At 41.4% G+C, this 27,980-nt stretch overlaps 1 protein-coding gene across 6 annotated transcripts in view; it reads left to right on the top strand.

Annotated features, from left to right (window-relative positions):
- Rgs7 (regulator of G protein signaling 7) overlaps positions 1–27,980 on the top strand; it is a 462,943-nt gene that overhangs the window by 264,946 nt on the left and 170,017 nt on the right. Inside the window, exon 2 of one of the 6 annotated variants that reach the window (XM_045153210.1) lies at positions 18,413–18,620. The exons of the other annotated variants lie outside the window; for them this stretch is intronic. The gene's annotated coding sequence lies outside the window, so the exon portion shown is untranslated. The remainder of the gene's footprint in view (positions 1–18,412; positions 18,621–27,980) is intronic. 6 annotated transcript variants of the gene reach the window in all.

The following is a 27,980-nucleotide window of genomic DNA, read 5'->3' as shown; positions in this document are numbered from 1 at the left end:
AATATCACTGACCACCATCTTTTGTAACTCCACACTTCAACATCTTAAGACACATGATATTTTGGTAGATTTTTAATGTAAGAGTAATTATTCTTGATGAGATGAGTGTGCATGTGTGTGTGTGTGTATGTGTTTGTGTGTGTGTGTGAGAGAGAGAGAGAGATCAAATTCACAGCCTTCCACATGCTAAATAAGTGTATAATCAGTGTGCGACATTCCCAATCTGAGATTCTGTGTTTCACTGACTTTTTCCCTTCAGATTCAGAAAGGCTCTTTCGAAGTCTCCTAAGGACTGTGTGCAGAAAATGCCGAGATTACCAAGACCTAAATTACCGCAGATGGAAGGCTTACGTTCTCTGTGTCCTTCTTTCATCAAAACTCGCTAATGAACAGTTAAAGTGATTCCCTTTTGCTTTTGAAGCCTTTTGCTACCTGACCTAGTTCTCAGTATCACAGCCTAAGACTGAGAAAACCCAAAAGAGACTTAAAAATAGAATTAACAATTTCTTTAAAATATGTAAAGAATCCTCCAGTTTTGAATGGGAGTTAGAAGGTTTTCGTTACTATTTGACTTGTTCCTCCTCTTTACAGCAGCCTTCAAATGTACAAATCTCACTGAAGTCATTCCAGGCTGAAAGCAATTAAGATCAAATACCAGAAAGCTAAAAATAACTATTGTTCCTTTCCAGTAGAAGTGATTGGATATTGCTCTCCACCTTTATGGTCAGGTGGCCTTTTAGCAAGAGATGGATACCAACAGTTTCTGGGGGCTAATGTTGTAGGAGAACAATAAATAATTCAAAAATAGCTACTCTTAAGTGCTAAGCAGTTTCTGTCTGAGATTTGAAGATTAAAAAAAAAAAAAAACTTTCTGATGCAGCCAAATCTATCTGAAACCAAGTATGATTATGGAATTTACTGGCTAAGCATTCCTCTCCACTGCCATGGCACCATTTCTTTGGCATGCTTCTGCATAACAATCTCACCTACCCGTATCTATGCAAGTAGACTGGGATACTCTAATTCTTTGGATTAAGTGTGAGGGTAGGAAACGAGGCAGGCAGACACTGACCTGGCAAATCGGACTCACGAATTTTTGTTGTTGTTGTTGTTGTTGTTGTTAGACCACCAAAGAATCATTCAGCATGGGTTGGTTTATTGGTCTGTGGAAATTTGAGCATGACCTCTTTCTGAAACTGAAGCCAATGCAGAAGGGTTGAGAACTGTTGGTTGAGGTGAAATTAAGTACTAGCTTTTGAGCACCTATGTTCATCCATGCCTGAAGGTTTTAGCTACTGGGACAGAGAATTCCTCATATACTAACAGCAGCTTAGTGTGGGTGACTGAGTTCTGTTTTTGCATCACTCCATCCATCCTTTCATGAATTCTTCTGTTTCCTTTTAAAGTTGCATATTTTGGTCTGGAGATACGGCTTAGCAGCTAAAGTACTTGCCAGCAAAGCCAAAGGACCCAGACTTGATTCCCCAGTACCCGTGTAAAGCCAGATGCACTAAGTGGCACATGCATCTGGAGTTAGTTTGCAGTGGCTGGAGGTCCTGGAGTGCCTCTCTTTACCTGAAGTCTTGCCCCGCAGCCATTTTACGTTCACTCCTCACCAAGTCAAGAAAGTTTCAGCACATCACTGCAATCCAAGTCCTGAGAAGAGTGTTTTGTCTTACCTTGTAACACATGTAAGAATCCTGTGGTGTAGATTATGTCCTCAGAAAATATTTGTTGAAGCAACCTAGTTTGGTCACTTTTATACTGAGAATATACATTAGTCTTTTGTAGCCAAATCCTCAGTCGTAATTTGTCGCTCCATTTTCTGCCAGGCTCTGTGAACCACTTGGCGATATAAAAATGAGGAGCCTGATCCTATCCAGTTGTGCTGGGAATTTCTTGTCACAGCTTGATGAACATATAGTAGCGTCTGTCTCTTGTCTTTTCCCAAACACACGAAAGTGTCAGTACAGAGGCTAGAACCATACAGTGGTAGAGAACTTGCCCAGCCTGGCAAACAAAAAAGGACAGTTGGCAAATACTTTAAAAGCCTATTAGCAACCAGGACAAGGAGAATGGGAGAGATGAAAGCAACGGATGGGAGGTGGGAAGAATTATTTTCAGAATAAGGGCAATGATAGAAGAACAGTAATTGTCTTAGCATGGGCAGAGCTGCAAGCCAGCTCCCAGGGGAGAGAGAGCAGTGAGAAGCAGACAGCCCCACAGAGATGAGCACCTTGAGGAACCTGGCTGAAGGGTGGGATGGAAGATGGATTTATTGACAGAGTGGCTGTGCATCTAGAAGATGCCAGAGTCCTTCCTCCTCTGCAGATTCCCAGGGAGGTAGGTCACAGAGTTTCTTTGAGAAACACTAAGAAACTCTAGACAGAAAATACACCTAGCTACACATCTGTATTATAGGCTCCAGGGTGTGTTCACCTTCACACCTAGGTGTGATCGTGGGGGGTTCTCCTCCAAAAAAAGTCACTGACTTCTGGAAAATGGCTCCTATATCCTCACACGTATGTGCATCCTAGTGGGATTTGGAAGTATAAAGGAGTAACATTGTCCTGGATGATAGGTACACACACACACACACACACACAGAGAGAGAGAGAGAGAGAGAGAGAGAGAGAGAGAGAAAGCAAGTGATAATGTATTGCTCCTTATGGAGATACTACCTCCCTGACTATCTGATCTTTTAATGTATCTGTCACGCAAAGCCAAGCCAAGCACACTGACCCCAAACAACAGGGCGATACAACCTTCTGCCCCGGCTTGCCCCACGCCCCTCATCTGCCTGGGAAGAAAACAACAAACCCAAAAGTATCTAGACAGCTTCATCCAGTCAGAGAGTGAAGGCAGGCTCAATGTGATCTCAGCTCTGCACATCCCTGTTCTCCCAGGACCACAACAGACTGCAGCTGCCAGATGACACACACCACTCCAGGTGGGTTTGCTCCAGCTCAGAAGTCATGTTCACACTGCAGCTACTTGGTTTTATAGCATGCAACAGTGACCCCCCCCCAAAAAAAAGGTGAGATGGAAACTCTCCTGCCTCATCCGCTCAGGTAGGGGGATGGGAAAAGCCTCTTGTCCACCTGTTGCAGGTTTGCAGAGCCTCCTATGACATGGTCGGGGGGCGGGAACTGAACTTTCTGTGGCCTGTGACCAGCTACTGCTCTTGCCATCGTCTAGACAGCAGCACAGAGCGTCCAGACCAGACACAGTTCAGACACTATTTGACTAGGGTAACATGGCCTATTTAAAGCATTCAAGGGCTGGAGAGATGGTGGTTAAAGGAGCTTGCTTGCAAAGCCTGGCATTATGGATTCAATTCCCCACCACCCACATAAAGTCAGATGCATAAAGTGATATATGCATCTGGAGGTTTTTTTTTTTTTTTTTTTGTAGTGGCAAGAAGCCCTAGAACACTCATTCCTGTCTCTCATTCTCTCTCTTGCTCTCTCTCTGCTTGCCAATAGATAAAAAAATATTTTAGGGCTGGAGAGATGGCTTATTGGTTAAAGTGCTTGCATGCAAAGCCAAAGGACCCAGGTTCGATTCCCCAGGACCCCACATAAGCCAAATATACAACATGGCACATGCATCTGGAGTTCATTTGCAGTGGCTGGAAGCCCTGGCATACCCATTCTCTCTCTCTCTCTCTGTACCTCTCTCAAATAAATAAATAAAAATAAAAATATTTTTTAAAATATGTTTTTAAAAAATAAACCATTCAAGGCCACAGGGCATTTACTCTGAGCTGACTCCTTCACTAATCACTTCTCAAGATCTTCTGGAAATATCTAGCACTGTGCTAATCCAATGAAAGTTTCAATTTTTCATACACCTAGCTTTATTCTTCAGATATGCCATGTCATTATCAATGTCTTTCAAAACATTCATCAGTTAGATTACTGGATTGTAGATCTGTAATGAAAGATTTCATAAATGCTGATTTCTACTTCTATGTATTTCTTATACTAATAGTTCCAACTTTTACACTAGTACATTTGATAATTTTTTTTTTCTTGAATCAAAAGAAAACAGTAAAAAGTATCACATAATCTTGTCTTCAAAACAAAGGTGTTTCCTCCTTCCCTCCTTCCTTTATTTCCTGCCCTGTCTCCACGTTATCCCCTTTATTCTCTCCTTTGCTCCCTTTCCTGTTGTCTTCAGTGGGGAGGACCATGCAGTCATCAGTGAATGGAGTGATTTGCAGTGTGACAGTCCACATTAGAAGGTGAGAGTTAGGATTCAGCCTTGAATATTTATCTTAGGACTCTTGGTTTGAATCTTTTAAAATTTATTTTATTTATTTGAGAGAGAAAGAAGCATAAAAAGAGAGAGAGAGGGAGAGAGAGAGATGAGAATGGGTGCACCAGGGCCTCCAGCCACTGCAAACAAACCCCAGATGCATGTGCCACCTTGTGCATCTTGCTTACATGGGTCGTGGGGAATTGAACCTGCGTTCTTTGGCTTTGCAGACAAGTGCCTTAACCACAAGCTATCTCTCTAGCCTGGTTTGACTTTTTAGTAATTGCTTTTTGCAACTTTCTGGTAGTGAATTTCATCCTAAGAGAATTGAGCAGGCATAGAAATTTGAATAACAGCATGATTTGCTACATATTTGAAATTCAATACTCATAGGAAAATTATGCCTTAAAATTAACTTGACACCTTAGAATTAACAAAGATTTTACTGTGTTTTATTTAAGACTTTGAAAAGTAGAGCTGATTGTGTCCTGGTTTTATAGCAAATCAACTAAAGATCACAGGATAAAAATTTCCTGACAAAATTTACTGCTAATAAATATGTAAATAAAATTTGAACACAGATGAGACACATTTTTACATAGTTGTAATTATCTTTAGCCTCACACACGTTCTTTTTTTGTTTGTTTGTTTGTTTTTGAGGTAGGGTCTCACTCTAGCCCAGGCTGACCTGTAATTCACTATGTACTCTCAGGGTGGCCTCAAACTCACGGTGATCCTCCTACCTCTGCCTCCCGAGTGCTGGGATTAAATGCGTGCATCATCACGCCCGTCTCTCACACCTGTTCTTTAAGGTAGAAAACAGAAACATAAGGACTTGCAAATTAAATTGGATTCTGTAGTTTCCTTAAGAAATTCAGACAAGTCATGATCACTTTCTAAAAGAAATGCCAAAATGTTTACTAAATTAATGCTATGAAAGGGTAAGTGAACTTTATTTATTTTTTTTGCATGTTGGCCTTGGAAAATATCCTGTTGCTCAAGATGTCATTAGTGTGACTTAGGAAGGGAGAGGAAGCCTTAAATGCAGAGTATGTTCCCCAGCTGTAGAGGAAGGTGAAAGTCCAATGGAAATGGGATAGAAATCGAGAGTGGTCATGTATGGTAGGTTTTTATAGCAAATATCACCTGCCACCCAGATAGAGAATTCATGCTTACTAGTATCAGAAGAACTATCCAGCTCATTCAATTCAGATCCATAATATCTATCTGTTTTGAGAAGCCAGTCCTCTTGCAAGACTTTCTGAGAATGTCACTGTCACTTCTAAGCGACTTGCTTTGGGTGATTTCCCTCATATCTTCTCTCCCAAACTGGGACGCCTCCTTGATAGAGAGCAGTCCAGACATGGCCTTTTTAGTGGCTGCCATGACATTTTCAAGCAGCTTGTCGAGCTTCATGCCTCATGGGAACCCTGCCATCCACAGCCCAGCCCTGCTGCCCTCTGGGTTTGCTTTTCTGCCCACAGGCGGGGTAACACGTCCCACAGGGCAACCGCCCACCCTCATTCAGCTCAGACCAGCCCTAACCAAAGCCCTCGATGACCACGTGGAAATGAAATTTTTTTTCCCAGCTCTGTGAAGCACCTGGTGAGGTCACTTTAAGTGATCTGAACATAGAAAGCAGTTTTGCAGTAAGTCCAGGAAACAACTGCTTGACTGGCCTTAGAAAACCTCTGATTCCCTGTCTCAAAGTGACAAGTCAAAAATGACTAGATTTTGTCTGGTCTACTCTAATGATTTCTTGGCTGAGCTGTTTTTGTGTTTTTGTTATTTTAAAATTTCTCCCCAGGTGTGGAGAGTTCCACAGGTTTATTTGGATTGCTGGCTGTCAACAAGAGACTGATCAATTTGTCTTTGATAAAATTGGCCAGCTCAGCTGCCCCATGTGAACCTTCTATCAGGTTTACTGTTAGTATCATCTCCCCTCCCATACCCTCCAGTGTGCACATGGTCTCTCTGTTCCTAGGATGACCACAGTCTTGTGAATGGCTCTGCGTCAAACCTAGGCACAGGCTTGGTCATCTGAGCCTCTGAAATATAACTGACTTGGGTGCCCTTGGACAAAGTTCTCAATGTTCTCACCAGCAACTTGTGGGAAATACAGTCTCCTAACACTGCTGTAAGCAATGGCTGACCAAACTATAATGCATTACACATAGTGAATTTCCCCATCACTGAGTCCTGTTTTAATGACACAGTCTGGAATCATTTTTCTAACCACAGTTGTATTGGTGCATATGTGTTTATGTGTATATTTGTGTGTGTGTGTGTGTGTGTGTGTGTGTGTGTGTGTGTGTGTGCATGCATGAATATGTGTGGGGAGTACAAGCACATGTGAGTGTGCGTGCAAGTGTTTGCTTTTGCATGCTAGAGGGTTACCTATTAGATATTGTTCCTCTCGGGCACTATCCACCTTTCTTTGAGAGAGGGTCTCTAATTGGCCTGAAACTTACCAAGTAGTCTGTATTGGCTGGCCAGTGAGCCCCACAGTGCTGGGATAACACAGGTTTACCACCATGCCCAACTTTTATACATGGGTTCTGGGAATTGTGTTTGGAATGTTATATTTGAACAGCAAGCACTGTACCAACTGAGCTATCTTCCTAGATCTAACCAGCACTTTTGAATAGTATGCTTTTCTGAAGTTTTAATAAAGATGTTATACATACATATACACAGTGTGCCCTGATCACAGTCCCTCCCACTGCCCTTGTTTGTTCTCCCCTTTCAGTCTTCCCTCCACTGAGTCTCTTCTTTCCAACCAGCTCCTCTTTTATTTTGATGTCATCATATTTTTTTAAATTTTATTTATTTATTTTTATTTATGTGAGAGTGACAGACAGAGAGAAAAAGAGGGAGACAGAGAGAGGGAGAGAGAGAATGGGCATGCCAGGGCCTTCTGCCACTGCAAATGAACTCCAGATGTATATGCCCCTTTGTGCATCTGGCTAACTTGGGTCCTGGGGAATCGAGCCTTGAACCAGGGTCCTTGGGCTTCACAGGCAAGTGCTTATCCACTAAGCCATCTCTCCATCCTGCCATCATTTTTTTGCCCTCATGTTATACAGGTATTATAGGTGGCATCAGCCACTGTGAGGCCATGAATGCAAAAGCTGCTTTGTACCTAGAAGACACTCCTCCCCTTCCTTTGCTTTCTGATATTTTGAAATGAAGTCTCTTTTCCTACATTTTAATACATCCTTCAACATCATTTTCAAGTATGCCTTCATGGATGCTTTGCAATTTTAGTAGCACAGAAACTTATATAGGAACAATTTCAAGAATATGTGGGCAGGTGATACTCAGTTTCTTCTCCCAAGAGGTGAACCATTGTATGGCTTACTGCCTTCCTTAGGATCATCATTCATGGGATGCTTTATTCCTCTTATGGATTGATAGGGAAGATTTGCCAAGATATGTTTGCAAATTTCATCTTGTTACCCTTCACTGATCTGAGGTATTAAAGTATCTCTGTAATGTCAAGGCATCTACACTAGGTGGTAATCCTCCCCATCCCTCGGATTGAACCCAGCCCCAGTGCATCATAGAGACTAGGCAAGCACATTAATACTGAGCTACAACCCCAGCATGGCAATGCTTTTAAATTAGGCACGCTTATCACTACACCACTGCAGAAGTTCAATATCAGAATTCTTTTTATTTGTTTGTGTGTTTGCTTTTTTTTTTGAGATAGGGTCTCATTCTAGTCCAGGCTGACCTGGAATTCACTATGTAGTCTCAGGGTGGCCTCAAAATCACAGTGATCCATCAACCTCTGCCTCCCGAGTGCTGGGATTAAAGGTGTGTGCCACCATGGCCAGTTGAATCGGAATTCTTATCTATATACACAAGAGTACAGGACTAGTTGGAAAATGCAATGAATGTGAAATTAACCAAGTTTGGGGATGGGGGTCATCTGCTTTATAATGTGATTTCTGTATTATAAATATCTTTCCCCCAGTTCCCATGGCTTTCAAGTCCTCCATGTTCCATTTCTAACACTCCCGGAGGAGAAATAATACCGGGAGTGATCGCAAGTGCAGACCAGTGGGCACAGCCCCTGGAGTGAACTCTTCTCTTCCACGTGGGGACGTGGGGACCTTCCAAAGTTTACCCAGTTCTATTATCCTCCTCTGTAAAAGTGAAAATAGTGGCTAATTTAAATATTACATAAGTCTATATGGAAAAGCATATTATTCTAGTTGCTGGCCATCAGTAAATGCTCAAGTCTGTGCTCTGGTCACTACCTGGCATAGGACAGAAATGCAGAAAGCCAATCGACAATGTGGAGATGTCCTCAGCTTTGGTTATTTCTTACAATGTGAATCTTAGATAATTGATTATTTTATTTGCAAATAGTGTTTAACTGGTACCTATAATTTGTGAATAGACCCAAAATGAAGGATACACTTTACTTTTTCTGGCAAAAAAATGTTGCTCCACTCGGTTAAGGCAGCTCAGTGTTATGAATGCTTTAGCTCTTTGTCCACTGCTGGCTGCTGGGGTGCTATGGTCAGTCACGAAAGACTCAGGAGTGACTGGCTGTCTGCGCCATTCTCTATCTTTGCTTTTGTTTGTTTGAAGCAGAGTTGGAGTTTTAATATAGATTTTAAGCATGGGCATTTGGGAAGAGAGAGACACTGAGAAAAAAGGTTGTACTTACCCAAGTGCGGGCATGGGCCTCTCAAGAGACAGTTTCTGTGCTATTACTCATAATTAGAATTATAATTTAAATGTAGAGCTTTGCGTTCATGACTGTATTCTCTTAGACTAAGCTCTTGAGTCCTGCTCTTGGCCACTGTTGATGGGATTGATTGGCTCTCTATATATTCACACTTAGGTCAGAAACTAGTTGGAAACATAGATTCTTATTTTCTGGTTATAATTATCCTTGCATTAATCTATCCTTATTAGAAAAGGCCGCATGTATAACTTGGTGCTGGGGATTTTTATTGCTTTGTTTTTGTGATGCAGAGAGTGAACCCTGGGCTTTGCACATGCTAGATTAAAGGACTCTTCAGTGAATGCCATTCTCACCCTGAAATGGTAATAGGAGTTCAGGAAAGTTCTTGAACCCCAAAGCCTGGCTTCAAGTTTGCAGTGAACCAAAGACTTGTGCAAACCAAACTGAGATGCATAATAATTACATTCTTAAAAAAAAAAAGAAAGAAAGAAAGAAAGAAAGCAAAAAAAAGGGACCTTCCCAGGGAGGGGCTCAGATCTAGGGAACTCTCTTAGGAAAGAGATAAGAAGTCAGATCATCCATTGATGTCTAGCAAGTGCATATTGGGAAGGCACACATTTCTACCTTTACTTTCAGGTACTCAGTCACCCTACTTGTCTAACAAGGCTACCTGAAACCCTCTGGACCCCAAATTCTGTTTTCTCAGGAATTTTCTCTAAAAAGGTATATGGAAATTCAAAGCATAGGAGTGGCAGTTCTCAGTGGTCTTCACACTGCCCTCACTGGCAGACACTAACTCAGTACTTTCTACTTGTCAAGCTAGGACGGTAGAACAGAGTTCAGTCAGGCACTGTCCTTAACTTCAAGGGTCTGCAGGCTGGTGGGCAGAGAGATAATGCTCTGTTCTTCCTGCCATACTGTCCACATTACAACACATGGAAAGGAGGGCATGGCAAAGTGAAGCCCCAACACCAAGCCAAGACAGTTCTTTAGGCTTCACCCAATCCTTGTGGCTTTTCATCAGAAATGGGAGCATTAAGGTTTAATCACACACAACTGGCAAGACACACAGCTAATTAGCAGTTAAGCCCTTTAGAAAGATTCAAACTTCCTGATGCTAAGCTATGCAAAGTAGGACACTGTATTTTATCCCAGGACGGAAATATTTCCTTTCTCCCTCCACAACAAAATAGTTTATTATTGGTTTCACTGGCCTTGCTGGCTCCCAAAAAACCAAACTTGTCCAACGATTTCATCCTTTTTCCTCCCACATCAAACTAAGCAGGTGGGAGGTTATTCTCTCTGTATCTCTTTGTGAACTTCTCCATAATACATTCACATAGAGTTTACTTTTGTAGTTTCTGTACCTAAACCAGTTGAGTGCCTTAACTTAAAAGCCCTGGCAAGCGCCTTTGCATGAGCCTTAGATATGGTGGTAACCTTGGTTTGTGGAGCAAGAGAAGAACAAGCCGACAGTTGTGTTGTGTTGAGTTGATCTAATGAAATCTAATGAAGATCCCTAGGAAAAAGACAGATACCTAAGAGTGAATCATGGAGAGAACAGGGCTGCTCGATGCTAACTATCAAATCAGGATTCTATTGTTTTATACTGAACATGTCAACCTAGAGTATGGATAGCGAGAAGGAAAGAGAGGTGGGCTTTTCAGCTGACCACTGTAGAGTCCTGCTTGTGTCTTCCTTCAGGGTGCAGCAGAGATCCAGCCAAAGGAGCTGGAAGCATCTCCTGGCCCTCAGCATGTTGCCCGTGAGTAGTGACCACAGTAGGATGCTCCAGGGGTCCTCAGCCAGCACCTGGCAATGCATGTGCATTCCTCCAGGCCCCTTCACCCGCAGAATGCAGCCGGGGGACATTCCATTCGCAAGCAATGGAAAAGAAGACTTAAGTGATGCAAAACAAAAATCACAGAAAAGTGGAAATTGAGTTTTCTTGCAAGTGATGAGTAAATGGGAATTTCTCAACTTTCCTATTCATTTACAAGCTACGTTTCACACTTCTAGTGCACTTTGCTGTTTAGGTTGCTCACATGCCATGATCGCTCCTTTAACGAGCCCTTTTACTATATAACTGAAGTAATGAGTCTCTCTGGTAAACACTGACTAGCATTGTTGAAGTCATGCCAAATACCAGCTATTGTTCTATTTTTTTTTAAATTTAATCCCAGCAATTCTATGAGATACTATTATGAGCTTAATTTGATGTTTCATAGGTTTGAAGCTAATAATTAGGTAATTCAGTATGACTCAGCTAGTAAACGAAGTTTATTTACCTCAACCTAGCTTGTCTCTTGATAGTGTACCCTCACAATAAATTTGTTGAATGGCCAAAAATGACTGATTAAATAAATAAATAAATAAATAAGATGATTTAAAAACTATAATCTAGAGTAAATAATAGTCACTTTTGGTTACTGAGAATTATCCTTTTCAAACTTGCAACAAGCTAAAAGGAGATAAATGGATTAATAAAATCTCATTGTTATAAAACCAAAACATAGTGTTTTCACCCAACAATTAAACTTGACCCTAACACCATATCTGAATGAAAATTCAGTATTTTGTGGCATACAACAAGAGGAGCATTTTAGAAACATGAACAAATAGGGCTGAAGGGATGGCATAGCACTTAAGGTGCTTGCTTGCAAAGCCACAGGACCCAGGTTCAATTCCCCAGGATTCACATAAGCCAGATGCACAAGGGGGCACACGTGTCTGGAGTTCATTTGCAGTGGCCCTGGAACACCCATTCTCTCAATTTCCCTCTTTTTCTCTTTCAAATATATATATAAATATCTTTGTTACTTTTTATTTATTTATTTGAGAGTGACAAACAGAGAAAGCAGCAGAGAGAGAGAGAGAAGGGGCGCACCAGGGCCTCCAGCCACTGCAAATGAACTCCAGACATGCGCGCCCCCTCGTGCATCTGGCTAACATGGGTCCTGGGGAATCGAGCCTCGAACCGGGGTCCTTAGGCTTCGTAGGCAAGCGCTTAACCACTAAGCCATCTCTCCAGCTCAATAAAAAAAAAATATTTTTTAAAAAGAAAAAGAAATGTGAATAGTTCTTATATCACTCCCCTCTGAAAGTTGGCAAAATTTGAGAGGTTGAGGACTACGACCTGGGCAGTGCCCACTGAGAGCTCGCTCCTCTGCCGGACTTTTATCTGTGTGTCAGTCTGAACAACTCGTCGTCATTGGTTGCTACTGTTGTCCCCACCACGCGAAAGAGAACACCACGGGACCCCAGAGGTTGTCTGCTCACGTACACAACTGTACCTGGCAATCACATGGCTTTCCTGTGGATTCTGTAGCCCCCTGTGACAACAAGGCAGCACCTTGGAAGTAGAAGATAGATGGAAGGAAAAAGATAGACAGGTGAAAACAGAAAGGTTCAAATGGGTCTGAGAGAAATATGCACTGCGCCTTTAAAGAGAACAGTTCTGTGTTTAAAATAGCAGCTTTGAGGCCCGTTCGCTTTCTCACCTGCCTTCTGGGACTTGCATGCTGAGAGACTGGAATTCTGTCTGATGCTCGGTGTGAAAACCTGCCCTTCTCCTGCCAGTTGGTCGACTTTAATCCAAGCCAAATAGGAGACCACTGCCATGTGCAGGGGGGAAATCAGGGGACGTGTGTGGTGAGGGATGCCCCACCTTGTAGTCGCCATCCGTCCTGTAGAGGAAGGTGGGCGGCACTGCAGTTTGGGGCTGATGGTCTCATTTCTTAGAGTTTATATTTTTTACTTTTGCTTCCTATGCATCTCTGCAGTAGTTATTACAGGGATAGCAGCTGGGATAATCCACATTAGATTAATGCAAAGAAAGGGATAGTGTTGATGGATTGTCTATCTTGGACAACCAAAGTCAGCAAACATCAAGGAAATGTTCACAGTTTCAATTACCTGTAAGATGGAAACAAATACCCCAGACCAAAGGACACTCCTGTGTGAACTCGAGGAAGGGGATAGAATAGCCTTTTCCAATCCAGCGCTGTGTCGGAGTGGTGTTTATATTGTAGGGGAACCACTTCCATACTGAAAAACACTTGTGAACTGAAGCTTCACCAAGAGAAACTAGACTGTTCAGCCAAATATTTTATAATTTTTTATATTTTTGTATCCTGTTGTCTTTCTCTGTCTTCATACCAGGACTGCATTATACAGTATTCACCAAAGTTATTTCATCAAAGAATCGTGTGTGTGTGTGGGGGGGTATGCCTTTACGTCTATGTTTGTATGTGTGGGAATGTGTGGGAGTCTGCAGATGCATTTTGCACATGTGCATGTGGAGGCCACAGGTTGATGACTTGCTTAAGTTCTTCTCACCTTATCCTTGGAGACAGGGTCTCATGCTGAAGTCTGGAGCTCGCTGTTTTGGTTGTATTAACTGGCCATTGAGCCCTAAGTGTCCAGCTGGCTCTGCCTGTCCAGCACTGCGATGGCATGGTGCCCACCCCTGTGCCCTGCACTTCATGTCGGTGCCGCGGTTCTGAACTTGGGTCCTGATCATTGTAGAACAAGGACTTCACCCACTGAGCCAGGTCCTCACCCTTCAAAGAAGCTTTTGGATTGTGTTTATACCAGAAACTATGTAATGCAATGGAAACCCTCATAGGAAAACAGCATTTAAAGGGGAGCAAAGAGCTCTGAGGAAAATGTGGGTTGTGTTTATTGATTTTTCTCTTCAGAAAGCTGATGATACTAGCACCCCCGAGAGACAATTCAGAAAGTGCCAATTCTGGGGAAACAACTTTAGTTTTAGGTCATCTATTTTGATATTGCTCCCACATGAAATGCTCTGGTTCTTCTAAACTATTAAATTCCATCAGGAAATTTAAGTAATTTGGAGCTTTCTTACCATACTCGCTGTGGTCAAAGTTTCACGTGCTGCTGATGAGGAGTTGTGAGGAAACAAGGCTAAGGGAAGGCTGCGTTGAAGACGCAGTGACATTTTGAAACTCGTGCATGGTGTCTGCCTGCCAAGAATTTGAGGTGCTAAGGCAATAGTAAACAAAGAGAGATTGCATGCAGTTTGCCATCATTGTTAAATGACCTTGGTTATGATTTTCCAGAAATCTACTTTCACCAGATCTACCTCTGCACATTCCGTTTAAGAACATTCATTGTTCACTGCACATGAAGAAGAAGCTCTATGTGTGCTGCTACCCATTAGGAAAGACTTACCATAGAAGATGCTTTTTCTCTTTCTTTCCTTCCTTTCTCTCTCTCTCTCTCTTTCTCTCTCTCTCTCTCTCTCTCTTTGATAGTGTAGTATAGATGGTGGTAGGGTGTGTGTGTGTGTGTGTGTGTGTGTGTGTGTGTGTACATGGTGTAGGCACATGTTTCTACAGACGCACATACCTGTGTAAGCATGTGTGGAGGCAGAGGTCAAATAGCCTTCCTGTATCACTCATCTTTGTGTTTCCTTGAGATAGTCTCTCTCTAAGTGCAGAGCTCTGGTTTTTGCAAGCCAAATTGATTCTCTGATCTCTGCTCCTCTCAGGACTTGAGTATGTATGGTCATGCCCAGCTCTGTACATGGGTCCTGGGGAATTGAACTCTGGTAGTCATGGGCCCTCTTAGGCCTTCATGTTTGCAGTAATTACTCTTACCTGCTGAGCCATCTTCTTAGCACCTTTTTTTGCCATTTCTTGAGACAGGATCTCAAACTGTGGCACATGCTTTATAGAATTTGCCGTATAGCCCAGACTGCCCTTGAACTCACGGCAATCCTTCTTCTTCAACCTCCATACCTGGCCAGAAGGAGTCTTTGAAATAAAGTTCGTAATGATGATGGCACCAGCTGATGCTTATTTAGTGACCAACAGAAGCGCAGGGGATCATTAACAGAGCAAAATAAGATCTGTCAACAAACTAGCCTTCCAGGGATGGAGCCGGTGGGCTGTGGACGCTGCATGCTGAGACGTAAGCGGTCCTGGGACTTGGGGCCTGATATACCTCAAGATGCTATAGTGATTCACACTCAGCGTCATGCACAGAAGATTCAACATGGCAACACCTTGGTGATAATGGAGAGATAATTCTAGGTCATCAGCAAAGTACCACGTGATCTCAGCCAAGCGTGAGAATGGATTCTCCCAAAAGGATGGTTGACCTACTACAGCTCCCCAAACCTTTGCCTAATGGCTTAGCTCAGGCATCACTCCTCTGGAATGCCTTCCCGCTAAGTCTCCTAAACCAGCCTGCTAAGTTAATTGTCCTCCCGGAGCATCTGATCCGTGGCACTATCTTAGCACTTGCTGGGAACAGGTTTAGACTCCAGAGATCCCTTTCATTGAGGGCACAAAACAATTGCGTCACCCATCTATCAGAACAAAATAAAATAGACTAACAGTACAAGGTTAAAGAAGTCCATAAAACATTGAACTTGTTCAGTGGTGTTTGTTTGCTTTCATTTACCAACTACATCAGTATCATGTTTTTTTCCTTTAGGTCCTTACTGCCCTGCTGCGTGGTGTAGGCTGCCTGTTGGCTAACACAGAGCTCAAAAACCCATTTATGTAACTGACTCATTTGAATGTTTGTTTTTCACTCATGTAAAGAGAGCTTTTAAAGGGAAAGAGAATGTGACTCCTCATTCATTATTCTATTCCAAGAGTTTGTCAATAAGTATTTGTTGAATTAGACTTCAGTAAATGTTGGTAGGAAATTAAGACGACAGTTGTGCTATGCTCCAGTTATCAGTCCGTAGGAATAATTGATGTTTTTCACTGTATATTGTTTGAAATTTGTTCTGAAAAGTTGGTGCCTAAACTCTCACCACTTGTTATATAGTTTGTACACAACTCTTATTTTACCATAATTACACTGTAATTAAAATACCAATTTCCATTTCATAAGAGGCACTCAGATGAGGTGTAGAGAATGGAAGAGAAAAGCAAGACTGAGGATAGCTCATTGTAGTAACCTTACAGAGAGAGGAGTGTGGAGGCCAAGATTTGGGAAGTGTTAAAGAAGATGGTGATAAATAGATGCATTTGAGAGTGATTTAGGTGATGATATTGATGGAGCTGTGTAATTGATAACGTGTGAGATTCAATGAGAATGGGGGCCAGAGTTAAAACTATTGTCAGATTTCTGGCTGGGATCATTGAGTGAATGTGGTGGACCCATTCACTGAGAAAAAGAATTGGAAGAGGCAGCAGTTTGGGGTCCAGCAGGACCATTCAGCTGTAAGATTGAGACAGGTGAGCAAAGTGCTTTGTGAAACAGGAGACGTGGTCCACTGCGGCTGGTCTGTAAGGGAAGCATCAAAGTATGGGTTAATGGACTGACTGCATCTTGACCTATCCTTCATACAAACAAACATGCAGTTCACGCATCACTCATTTCATGAAGAATAACATACTTCTAGCATTGTGGTCTAATTAAGCCTGTGAGAGAGCCTGTGACAAGAGAGTGTGGAGCAGTCAGGAAGCCACTTTTGGGATAGGGGTACCAGATTAGGTACCTCAGATATTAGCTCCATCCTCGAGGTGCACACCTTCCTCATTTGGATACTTCAGATCCAGCTCATCCATTTTTCACATGCATAGCGTCCATTTTGAAATGCTGTCAAAGTGAAGTATCGCTTTGCGTTATGATCCCAGTTCTTGAGAAAGATCTCTACTAAAAGTATGGATTTGGAAATGCCTATTGTATTGGTGGTAGAGCAAATCCCCGGAGGGACACAAGGTCTTTAGGGTATAGTGAAAGGGGAGAAGGTATGGTCTTTGGCAGACTCTTGGATGTACAAATGCTAGAGATATGAATGGGGACCAGGCATCTAAAACGCACAGGAAGTATTACATCCTGAGTGGAGGAAAGAAACTGGGAAACTGTGTCATACAGGTCAAGGGAGACAGGGAGTAGTCACCTATGACACATGTTCCTGGAGGTATGATAAACTGGCATGATAAGTGTCATTTAGAGTTCATGACTGGCTTTGGCAAGAACAGTTTGCAGGTAGAAGTCAGATTGCAGTGAGATATGGAGTGAATCAAGGGAGAATTTACCCAGACATAGCAGACACTATTTTTGCATGTGTTTGTGTGCATGTGTGTATGCATGTTAGTATTGTATAGGCCCACATGTGTGCATGTATCTGTGGAGGGCAGAGGTCAAGGTCAGGGGTCTTCCTTGATAGCTCTTTCCCTTATTCTTTGAGACAGGGTTACTCACTGAACCAAGAGACCACTGATTCTGTTACACTAGCTAATCAAAAAGCCTCAGGGGTGCTCCTGTCTCTGCCTCCCCAGCTGTGGAATTCTCATGTGTCTCTGACTGTTAGTGTTGTAGATGCAATCTCAGGTCCTTAGGCTTGCATAGCAAACATTTTAACATTAATCCTTCTTACCAACCCCTATGGAAAAATATTTAATACATGAATCAGAGACATTTATCTATCTAAAAAGTGTTGCAGTAGTCCATTTCATCTCTTGACCATTTTAAAACAGATATTCAATATCTATTATAGGCAGGGCACTGAGCTAATATCCTGATTGTTCAGAGGCACATAGTCTCCATGGGTAAATATTTTCCAATGTGCTGAGATTGGGATGTGTAGGTTGACACAAGATACAAGGATTTACAGCATGCCAGTAGACTTCTTAGAACTGAACATGGCATAGATCTAGCAGGAAGGCCGAGTAAGAGCAGAGATTCTGGAATCAGACCAGTCCTAAGTGTAAGTCATTTCCACCACTTATAATCTCTTCTGTCTCTGCTCTTTGTCCTCAGTATGGAAGGTAGAAGGAAGAATATTACCTATTTCATAAGATTTTTGTGAAGATGAGGCAAGGTTTAATTTTAAATGTATTTATATTATAATAAATTCTAATGAACAGTAGAAAATTTTAGCTAACCTGGCCCTATTATTATATAAATGAGAAACCAGAGACTCCAGGAATTTAAATAACTGTAACTGTAGCAAATAGCTTAGCTAGTTAAGGTGGGAGCTAATCCCCAACAGCAAATAACAGTTTTCTAATACTGTGTTTCTATTTTAAAGGAACTGTGTTTCATTAATTTTTATAAAAAGTTAGAGCATGATACATATGGCGTAGCCGTTACAGTGCTTGCCTGCGAAGCCCCAGGATCCACATTCAACACTCCAGATCCCACATAAGCCAGACACACAAAATTGAGGCAAGCACAAAGTTGTACATGCCTACTAGGTGACAAAAACATCTGGAATTTGATTTCAGTGGCCGAGGTTCTGGTGTACCAATTACCTCCCTTTCTCTCTCTCTCTCTCTCTCTCTTTCAAAATAAAGTAAAAACATAGAGCAAGCAAGACTCAAACAGTATGCACAATAAAAAAAAGAACATTGCCTGTTCTATATAGTTAAAAATTATCATGACTGGGGAGTTGAGGAGATAGCTTGTTGAATAAAGCACTTGCCATGCAGGCCTGACCATCTGGGTTCTGATCCCCAGACCTCATGTAGAAAAGCTGGGAGCCATGGTGGACTTCTGTCATCCCAGCATGCAGACATCAAGATGGAAGATGGAGAGAAAGAGAATTTTCCAGAAGCTTGTGGACTAGCGACCTACCTTGGCAACAGCAGGACACAAGGAACAGTGAAAGACTCTGCCTCAGATGAGGTGGAATATAACAGCTGACCCCAGAAGGCTATCCACAAAGGTGCTGTATCATGTGCCTGCTAATGGTCATACAAGTGAACACACAGACAAATACACACAGACACCAAAACAATAAGTATGTCTACCACAATGTTAATGGTTTCAGCAATGTCAGAAAAAAAAAAAAAAAGCAAAAAAAAAAAAGATGGCTGTCTTGGGATTGAATTGCTATGAAGAGTTATCTTAATTGTAGCCATTATGTGCATGTTGCGTGGGCTGGAAAATGGTGAAGAGAAGACAGAGACAGAGTCTGCAGTCTAAACAGGAAGCAAATACGGTGGTGAGAAGAGAAATGGAATCTATTAAGTTATTCTGTCCTCAATTTAAGTAGCACGTACACATTTGTGCTCTGAGAAAACCCTGTTTATTAATGACTATTTCATAATAGCTATTTATTCTTTATACATAAAGAAAGATGAATCAGACCCCATAATTAGCAGCTTAATGTGATGGAATGAATGTCCCCTTGGAGTGGAAATAAAACCAAAGCGAGCGACTTTTGATGTTGATTCCACTGTTTTGATTTTTCTAAATGGGACTTTGAAAAGCCAGGAGAGTCTCAACTATATTTCCACATGTTATTTGTTCAATAAGAATTTTCTGGGCACCTACTCATGAGAAATTTTGCATTGAAGATGAAGAAGTAAAATGAGGCAGATGTGGCCAAGAACTCATATGAGGCTTATATTCTAACTGGCAGAAACAAAACAAAATCCTAACAACTCAATACATTAACAAATATGAATGAGAGGAAGTGGATGCAGTGCCGGGAGGAAGCTTAAAAGATAATGGGATATGCAAGGTGAGAGACATAGGCTGCAAGGTACCGATTGGGAGATAATACATGGATTGAGATGCAAATATAAAGATCCATGCTAGGAAAAACCTCATAATAATTCATGCCACACAGTAGAAATAGTGTGGGTAAATGTGCTTTGACAGGAGTGAGGTTGCTTGCTTGAAATTTGGAATGAACATTCATAAAACACAGCTTGGTGAGCAAAGCATGGGTTGGAATGAGATAAGAAAGATTCGAGTGGTCATGGCTAGATTATGTACTCTGGAGTTTGCAAACAACTTTTTTAACCATAACTCATATTAAGTAATATAATTTGTGTTACAGAGAAATTACCACTTAATGTGATATGATTTATATGCACATTTTAAAATATTTTATTTATTTGAGAGAAAGAGGCAGATAGATAGATGATATATTAGATAGATGAGATAGATAGATAGATAGATAGATAGATAGATAGATAGATAGATAGATGGTAGAAAGAGAAAGAGAATGGGCATACCAGGGTCTCCAGTCACTACAAAGTAACTCCAGACACATGCACCACCTTGTGCATCTGGCTTTACGTAGATATTGGTGAAAGTCTGGGTCCTTAGGCTGTGCAGGCAAGTGCCTTAACTGTTGAGCCATCTCTTCAGCCCTGGAAGACATTATTCTAAGGTACTCCTTTCAATCCCCTGGCTCTTATACCCTTTCGGCCTCCCCTCCCACAATCTTCACTGAGCCTTGGAGGCCATGATAGTCACATTTTTGGTGCTGGCCTGGGTGGATCATAGATCCAAAGCTCATGGATACGGAGGGCTGGAAGTATATTCACAACCTAGAATTAATAAGTGAGCAGAGGGTATCCTATAATACCATTGGGATTTGCCATTTTCTTTGTGGACAGTGGTGATGAAAACTTTATTTTTAAGTGTTGAATTACCTTGGTAACCTTGGGGATAGACTACAACTTCTATGTTTGATATGGGCAATATTCACTAAAGTAAACAAAGTCTGAAACCACAAGCCACAATACAGAGCCCCCCATAGGCACATGAGCAGAGGCTTAGTTATCCTATAGGGTGAGTGTCTGCCCAGAATAACTTCACTATAAATATTTGAGATAACATTTGAGATATTTTTTTGCATGGTCAACTAATAAGGAGAGAGATCAAAATACCAGAAGAGTTGGTTAAAGCCCAGACTTGTGGAGCTTGCTAGAAACTCCAGCCCTCAGGAGGCTGAGCCATGAGGATTATAAATTACATCCCAATCTGGGCTCCACAAGAAACAAATAACTCAAAAAAAAAAAAAAAAACAAAAAAAACTAAGTAGACCTTGTAGGGGGGATTGTTTGTATGCTTGCTTGCATGTTCTTCTGAAATAGGTTCTCCTCATGCTATAGCCCAGGCTGGCTTGGAACTCACTATGTAGTTCAGAGCGACCTTGAACTCACATCAGTCCTCCTGCCTCAGACTCCCATGTGCTGGAATTGTAATTATGACTCATCCTCTTCCTCCCCTTCCTACTTCCCTCCCTCACAGCCTTTCTCTTTTTTTGGGTTAGAGCACTCAGGTAGCCACCAAGTTTTACTGTATCTTTAATATTTTTTATTATTCCTTTTCAGTGTTACTGTTTAGGATTAAGCAGCATACATTTTCTGAAACCCGTGGAACTTAGTCAAACCTATGTAGGTGTCTATCAAATCAAGTAGAGGATGGTAAGAGTCAGGCTGAAAACATGATCTTGGTCTGACAAACAGATGTGACATGACCGGGTTGAGCCTGAGCTCAGCTGTTCTGCCAGTTTCCGCTCCGTTTCAGACGTCAGTGTTCTGTAAAGAAAACAGAGAAGGAAACAGGAGCTTGGGGTGTGCTCAATGGTGCAGTATGTGTGAAGTCTTGGGTTCCATCTGCAGCACCAAATACAAACAAACTGACAAAACCACACCATGTAGTAAAATTCAAGTTTCAGACTTCAAGCTTTTAAGGATCATTTCCCTTCAGAAAATTGCTTTCCATTAGGGAACAGCTATTCGTTGAATAGTTTTTCTTGGAAATGGCTAAGAATTAGATTAGGTTTATTGGAGAATCCCTAAGGCAAAATCAACTCAGCAAATTTTTTAACTAGATGGCTTTTCAACCTTGACAAGGAGCATCCATTCCAATTTGTAGGCAAGTGCCTTAACCACTGAGCCATCTCTCCATCCCCGCTCCACTACCATTTGTGTGGAGAGCAGGTAGCTCGAGTTGAGATGTGGCAGCCTCAGTGGCGCAGGGCAAGGGCACCGAGCCGACGAGATGCATAGCACATATGGATGGACCACACCTTCCATACCGCGGTACGTGGTGTTGCTATTAACTCTGACTGGAAACAGCTTCCCAGCACTCGTCACCAGGCCAGTTTGTATTCATGAGTTCAGATCTACCGAAAGCATTTCCTTAGGGGCAATTTTGATCCTTTCCTCCCACCTCATATTTTTTTCTTTCTTTCTTTCTTTCTTTCTTTCTTTCTTTCTTTCTTTCTTTCTTTCTTTCTTTTCTTTCTTTCTTTCTAAACAATGGTGGATAAATGCCATTGCATGGGATTCTTTTTTGTTTGTTTTGTTTTAAAGTTGCTGAAGCCTCTTTTTTATTTTTTAACTTTTTATTAACAACCTCCATACATACACACAACATACATGATCATAATCCCTTCCTTCTGCCCTCTTATGTGCCTTCTTCCTTTTCTCCTCTGCTGAATACTGAATCCCTTCTTATCTCCAACTAGCCTCTGTTCTATTTTGATGTCTTCATTTCCTCCGCAATTATTCAGGTCTTGTGTAGGAGATTTAACCCATGACCTTCACTCTTATCCCACAGTCCATCCCAGCATCACTTCCATGGCATTATCCTGCAGTCTGAGTAAGAGAATGAATGAAGATGTGAATGTTTTAGCCTGTATGCCCAAGGTCTACCTATAGAACCCCCATTAATATCTACCCCTTACCCACCTCTCAAAACTGACATATAGGTGCCAGTTGAGTCCTCCATTCTTGGTAATAAAGGCTTAGTGCCCTTAAAACTTCTCTTGCTCTGGTGAGATGGATTTTGGGGGCAAGAGCACTTATCAGATGCATGAGGTCATAAAGAAGCCTGAGACTGCCTGGGTTTGAATACTGAGGACTCACAGCTGGGCATAGAGATACACTTCTGTAACCCTAGTCATATGGGGGCCAGAGATTGGAGATTTTCTGGGGTATGGGAAAATAGGAGTTCCTCACAGCTACATATTCAGAGAGATACCACCTGAAGGAAATACATGAATGAACAGAATGAATGATAGATGAAGGACACACAGTTCTCCTCTAGCCTTTACCCCATTTATGCACATAGAGACACATAACTGCACATACACGTGCAAACACTCTCACACCACCTATACTATATACATAACTAAAAAACAAATTGTCTGTCTGTAGATGAGGTAAAGAGGCAAGCATAAACAACTTCTGTCTATAGATGAGGTATAGACCACTTAGTTTACCTCAAGGGAGAATTCATCTGGGCACATAGTAGATGAGGTATAGACCACTCAGTTTACCTCGAGGGAGAATTCATCTGGGCACATAACATCTGTGCCCTAAGAGTACGAAGGTGTGAAGGTGCTGCCCTATCTATGAGGAAGTGACATGTACACAGGTAATTTCAAATGCTGTGGTCAGAACTATGCATAGAATTAGGTGGAACTCAAAGGGTTTGGTGTAGTTCAAGCATCCAGTACTGCTTAGAAGAAGTGATTTCTCAGTCTTCAAGGAGGTAATATTTTTAATTTTTATTCATGATTTTGCTTTGTCATTAATACTATTTTCAGTCAGTAATTGCTGTTTCTGGAAAATCCTGTTTTCATTTTTTTCCCCCTTTTAAAGCACCCAGCTCCTGAGACATCTCCCTGTGGTGAATTTTAAGTAGTCACTAAAATGGGTCTTGGAAGTTCTCGCATAGCCACACCTTGCCTGTAATGGAAGAATTATTGTGAACTGAACTAACTGAGATTGGTGCCTGGCCAAAACAACACAGCCTTATTAAAAATGAAGCACTTTCAAAGGTAGCCACAGCCATTTATAAAAATGACATCTGTGAGATCCGTGTGGATAATAAAAAAAGATAAGTGAGATGCCTCCTCCTCCCACAGGCTTACCATTTGTAACCGAGACTGAAATGTGCAGGAGACCCTGACGCCGTGCAGCGAAGTGCCTGGTGCTGAACGCACTGCATCTCAAAAGCCATCATAGCCGGGTGTTGGATGTCACACATTTTTTCATAATGACAGTATTATTAGTAGCATTAGATTTTTTTTCTAGGCCAATCCACAAAATGATGTAAGGCATCTTAAAATACTCCACTAAAAAATAGGCTGGAGGATGTATCCCAGGGACACATCCCATGCTATAAGCATTCCAGAGTCCTAGTTTGGACAGTGCTAATGCTAAACCTGTGAATTCTGATACTTGACAGCTGCATGGTGGTCATGGAAGAAATATTCAGAGAAACTGAACTCTAGGTTTAAAGCTATATACCTGTAAGGATGACACCCAATTCACTTTTAAAGAAATGTCTGTTAGCATGGGTAGTAGAACTTAGGTGAAAAGATTCAGGAGAGGAAAAATTGATGAATAAAAAGCTTTGAAGATTTAAATATGCAAGCTAAAGTATGATAGCTTGTCATGGTTACCTTCTGTGAAATGTAGCCAGAGAGCCAAAGAAGTGAGCCTCAAATGAGAAAGGTTGGTTTCAGAGCATATTTTGGAAGCTATCACTCCTTCTGTATGGAAGAAAGTATTAGAGAAGTGTTTAATACCATGAAGAAACTGCATAAAATCTAATACTCTGAATGTGGAGGTGGATGATGAGACGATGATGCAGGTGAATTGGATGTAAAGGGAGCTTGTCACGGCATGGGATCTAAAGGATGAGAACGCAAATGCTGGTGCAGAAATGAAGGACCCTTAAGAAACTCCGAGGAAAGAATCAGTGCTACCAAGCTGTCACTGACAGGGAGCAGAAGCTTGGAGAAAATTGGTGAGAACTTTAGGGGAAAAGGAGAGGTTAAAGTGACAGATTTTAATAACTAACATTTGAGCATTTAGTCCATCTTTGAAAATGCTATAGAGATGTTAACTATTAGAGAGAGTGTCATAGTCTTGGAGGTAAGAATGATTATTAGGCCCAAGGTTTATGGCTATGCCTGAAGGTACTATCAGAACAAAGAAGCAAAAGTCACTTTGTAAAATGAATTTGAATTCAAATCTGCAGATCAACATTTGTCCACACGTTCCAGGCATGTATCTTACGAACAAATGCCACAAACGCAAACGTGGTGGCAGCAGTTATGGAAAGATCTGTAGTTATGATTACGGTCGTACCTGGAAAAGACTCTGCCAGGAAAGTGAAATGTCTACGCTGGGTTCAGACATTTTCCCTGATGACACTTTATCTTGTCATAAGAAATGCAACTGCATTTATAGCTAGAGGCACTCTGGGTCAGGTGTAACAGACCTGTAACCCCAGCTACTAGGGAGTCTGAGACATGAGGATTGTAAATTCATGACTCATGACCAGCTGGGTAAGTTCGTGAGCTCTTGACGGACTGGAGGTGCTGTTCAGTAGTAAAATGCTTGCCTAGCATGCATGAGACCCTAAGTTCAATCGCCATTACAGACATAGAGAGGAGAGAGAGAGAATGGCTTAAATTTATACACAGTTCAGTTGCTGCTCATATAAAGATAAACTAGATGCACATAAACACATATTCAAAGATTCAAAGCATTTCAAAGACACTGGAAATATATTGAAGACCCAATTGACCAAACTGAAAATTGATGATGGTTTTTAAAACCTCATTGGTAGAATGGGTGGACTAGTAACAACATGAAAATCATTTGAATATGATTGTTCACAATATTAGCTATACAAAAGAAAACAAATGTTACATCATATAAAGTGAAGTCAGTTTTCCAGCTAGAGGGATCAAAATCCTGATGCATGCTGCAATAACATGGAGATGAGAAGAAATAAGCTATTCTTGACTTTCTGGATAGCTTTTGTCAATGTCTGTTGTTTCACAGCTAAATAATACATTAAGAGCTTTGTTAAAATTTGCTAATAAAATTAAAAGCAACATATCTACCTCTTATTATAAGAAGAAAAAAAAATCAAATTAAAGATAACCTATAAGAAGAAGGGCTTATTTGGGATATTGTTTACAGAAATGTTGGTGGGGGCTCCCTTTGAGTGGTGAACTTTTAGGCAAACTATTTCTTTAGTAACCCTTTTAAATATATTTCTTTATGTATTTAAGAGAGAGTCAGGGAGAGATAATGGGCACATTGAAATGAACTCCAAACAGTTGTGCCACTTTGTACAGCTGTCACTGAGGTATTGAATCTGGACAGATAGGCTTTGCAAGCAAACACCTTTAACTGCTGAGCAACCTACCCTGCACAACATCCTTTTTTGCTTGTTTTTTGAGGTAAAATCTCACTCTAGCCCAGGCTGAACTGAAACTCACTCTGTAGGCCCAGACTAGATGTGAACTCACAGTGACCCTCCTGCTTCTGCCTGCCAAGTGCTGGAATTAAAGGTGTACACCACAATGCCTAGCTTCCAACATCTCTTTTATGTCACCAGAGAAGGGGTAGTTTGTTAGCTGAAGGAATGAGGAAATATTTGCAGGGAGAAACTGGCGGAAGAAAATGACAACTTTGAAGGCTTCCCTTCAAGGCAGAGGATAGGCTCATAACATTTCTATGGTCCATTCTTGCTTAAGTATTCAAAAGAAATTTTGCTTGGACACTTCCTCAGAGGCATAAAGTAAGATAAGCTCCACGTTATGAAGCTAATAATATAAAAAATCAATTAATAAAAAATACATAACATCAGATTCTGAAATTTAAAATTATTGCTATTAAATTGACCTTAGTGAATGAGCATTATAAAAATTTCAACATCCCAGTAATATTCCATTGCTCAAAGGAGTTCATAAAACTAAAAGTTAAAACAATAAAAATACTATAGCACTTTGTTAATGCTACAAGAATATATTTTTAAGTATTTTTTTCTTTCTGCTCATTTCAAAAGATAACAGTCATAGTAAAAATATGCTTGTAAAATTTAATTACATGTACATGTACTTTTTAGATGTGACTAAATTCATTTTTAAAAGAATTACAGGTACATGGTCCTGTGGAAAATATCATATTCTTGTAGCTAAAAGAACAAGGAAAATGTGCAGTAGGAAAATAAAGCTTCTGAAAACAACTTTCTTTTGTTAAAATATATATTTTAAGGGGCTAGAGAGATGGCTCAGCAGCTAAGGCACTTGCCAAAAAGCCTAGCCTCCCAGGTGCGATTCTCCAGTACCCACATAAAACCTGATGCACAAAGTGGCACATATGTCTGGAATTCATTTGCAGCAGCTGGAGGCCCTGTGTGCCCATTCTTTCTGTCTGTCTCCCTTTTTTTCTATCTCTCTGCTTTCAAATAAATAAATAAAATTTAAAATTATTTATTTCTTATTTATTTATTTGGGAAGGAGAGAAAGAACAGGTCCACCAGGTTCTCATACCTCTGCAAATGAACTCCAGATGCATGTGCCACTTTGTGTATCTGGCTTTACCTGGGTACTGGGGAGTCGAGCTCAGGCTGTCAGGCTTTCCAAGCAAGTACCTTTAACTGCTGAGCCATCTCTCCAACACTGAGTAAAATTTATTTTTTTTTAAAAAAAAAAGTAAAAATGAGAGTGTGCAGCTTTACATAATCATCGGTACATGTCAAGCTGCTGAGAAAAGGATGGTGATGGTCATGATGAGGACAAGGTAGTGAAAGTGAAGTCGTGGGTGTTGTGGCATGGTGGCACTGGTGGTGGTGAAAGTTTACTAGGGAGGTAATGGAGAAGGTGCAGGTGGTGATGGTGGTGACTGTGGTGGTGACAGGGTACAGGTGGTGATGCGGTGGAGGTGGTAGCCATTGTAATGGTGGAGATGGTTATAGGAGGATTGATGACTTTACAAGTTGGTCTGGAGCTTAAACACTTTAGTTCACCCTTTGAATTCTTAGTCACTCTAAGAAACACCAGGAACTAAGCAGAATACACAGTCATTTTGAGTGCACTTTTGATGTGTGCCCCTTGTTCTGAAATTTTTCATATCAGAAATCTCACTTTTGATTCCTCTGGCCCCTTCTTGACTTCCCCTCAGAGCCCTTCTTCCTTTACAAGTTACAAGTTCTATTGGGCCACTGTCCATGAATGCTGAAGGTATTCTGTTTACATACCCAGTGTGGTGGTTTGGTTTAGGTGTCCCCCATAAACTTAGGTGTTCTGAATGCTAGGTTCCCAGCTGATGGAGATTTGGGAATTAACACCTCCGGGAGGCTGTGTATTGTTGGGGGCAGGCTTATGGGTGTTACAGCCAGCTTCCCCATGCCAGTGTTTGGCACATTCTTCTGTTGCTATCCACCTTATGTTGGCCAGGGGGTAATGTCCACCCTCTGCTCATGCCGTCGTTTTCCCCTGTCCTCCTGGAGCTTCCCCTCGAGCCTG

The sequence above is a fragment of the Jaculus jaculus genome, chromosome 1 (assembly GCF_020740685.1).
Source record: "Jaculus jaculus isolate mJacJac1 chromosome 1, mJacJac1.mat.Y.cur, whole genome shotgun sequence".
NCBI lineage: Eukaryota > Metazoa > Chordata > Mammalia > Rodentia > Dipodidae > Jaculus > Jaculus jaculus.
Note: the sequence above shows the minus strand (reverse complement) of the source record. Positions and strands in the feature narration are given on the sequence as shown.